Source organism: Molothrus ater, chromosome 21 (assembly GCF_012460135.2).
Source record: "Molothrus ater isolate BHLD 08-10-18 breed brown headed cowbird chromosome 21, BPBGC_Mater_1.1, whole genome shotgun sequence".
Classification (NCBI taxonomy): domain Eukaryota; kingdom Metazoa; phylum Chordata; class Aves; order Passeriformes; family Icteridae; genus Molothrus; species Molothrus ater.
Window position 1 is genome coordinate 320,738 of NC_050498.2, and position 2,074 is coordinate 322,811.

A 2,074-nucleotide genomic window follows, 5' to 3' on the forward strand; every position below is an offset into this window, starting at 1 on the left:
GAAGGACCACAATGTCTCAGAGGTGCAAGGATACAGGGATGAGAAAAAGGTGGACAAAAACAGTGTGTCCAGGAAAGACTTTGTGCCTCTCAGCAGCTTTTTCTTGCTTTATTTTTCTTGCTTTATTTTTCTCGCTTTTTATTTTCTTGCTTTATTTTTCTTGTAGTTTCTAATCCTATTCATCAGACCAGCATTGGAAACCCCTAATGGTGGCACTGAGCTGCTCCTGGGAAACTCCTCCCTGGACATCAGGCTCCGCTGGCTGCTGCTGACTGAACATCAGCACATGGTTTCCCAGAGGGAAGCTCAAGACTATGTATTCTGTTTTATTTCCTGTAATGCAATTTTAAAAAAAATATAATTTCTTTGAAAAAAACTTCCAGTAATGTAAGTCTTCAGATGAAAGGGTAATGATATTTTATTTTCTGTTGCCCTAAAGAATTGATCAGAGGATTTCTGACTCTCTAAAAGTGTAATTATGACAAGATTTTTTACTTCCCATCCTGAATGGGCGTCAAACCTGCAGGCTGGCATGCTTGCACTGCAAAATCAAACTCCTTATCCTTTTACCTGCTCAGAAATTAGCACATTCATGTAATCTTCACAAAAACTTTCCCAATCTCCTGGTTTTGCACAAGACAAGGAGCTGTTAGGGCTGCTTCTAATCAGCAGTGAGATTTCAGCCTTTGAAGTCACTGAAGCATGGAAGGTGCATCTTGAAGCTTTGAAACAAGTTTTATTAAAATCCTACAGTGAATCTGTGTGGTTTGGGTATTCTGGGCAGTAATAAAACACATCCTTGTGCACTCACCTACAGTTGGCATCAATGACAGGCTGGGGACAGAGGGGTTAGAAATCTTTCTATCAGAAAAGGGCCTGGGGGAGCTGGTTGACAGTGGCTGAACAAGATCCCAAGTGTATCCAGGTGGGCAAGAGTCCAATGGCACCTGGGCTGTGCCAGACACACTGTGACCAGCATGACCAGGGCAGTGCCTGTCCCCATCTGCTGGCTGAGACCTCACCTCAAATTCTGCGTTCAGTTTTGGGCCTCTCACTGCAAGAAAGACATTGAAAGGCTGGAGCCTGTCCAGAGAAGGTGATGGAGCTGGGAAGGGTCTGGAGCCCCAGGAGCAGCTGAGGGAGCTGGGCAGGGGCTCAGCCTGGAGCAAAGGAGGCTCAGGGGGCCCTTCTGGCTCTGCACAGCTCCTGCCAGGAGGGGACAGCCAGGGGGGGTCGGGCTGTGCTCCAGGGAACAGGGACAGGAGCAGAGGGAACGGCCTCAGGCTGGGCCAGGGGAGCCTCAGGGGGGACATCAGGAAGAATTTCTTCTTGGAAAGAGTGATCAGGTCCTTGAAGGGGCCCAGGGAGGTTTGGAGTGCCCATCCCTGGACGTGCCCATCCCTGGAGGTGCCCAAGGAAGGACTGGATGTGGCACTCACTGCTCTGGGCTGGTTGAGAAAGTGAGGATCAGTCACAGGTTTGACTCCATGATCCTAGAGGGCTTTTCCAACCTTAATGATTCTGTGAATATGTGTGTGATTCTGTGTAAGTCAGACCTGTGACCAAAACAGTCTTTGGCTATGGTTCATAGCAGCACAAAAAAGCAAATCACATCATGGCTGGTGGGCATCCTCTGACAGAGAAGACAGAAGGCTGGACTCAGAAATCAGGAGCTGCAGCTCCCAGTGTGTGTTTGAAAGATATAAAGGTTGTGCAAAAAATCATGAGGTTATCATAGAATCATCACAGAATTGCAGAATCAGTAAGGCTGGAAAAGCACTCCAAGATCATCGAGTCCATTAACCCAGCACAGCCAGGTCAACAGCTAAACCATGTCCCTAAGCACCAGATACAACATCTTTTGAACAGTTCCAGGGAACAGTTTTTTGAACAGTTCCATCTGGGTATAGCAAGGATATTAGGCAGCATACTCCTGCAATTTGCCTCTGGTTTCTGAGCCCCCAGACACTGTCCCTCTTGCACTTTGAAGATGTGCTCAGCCCTGAAAGTAAAATCTTCCACAGCTTAAAAGGAAGGCTAAATATGCCAAAGAAACCACCAAGCCCTGTAGACA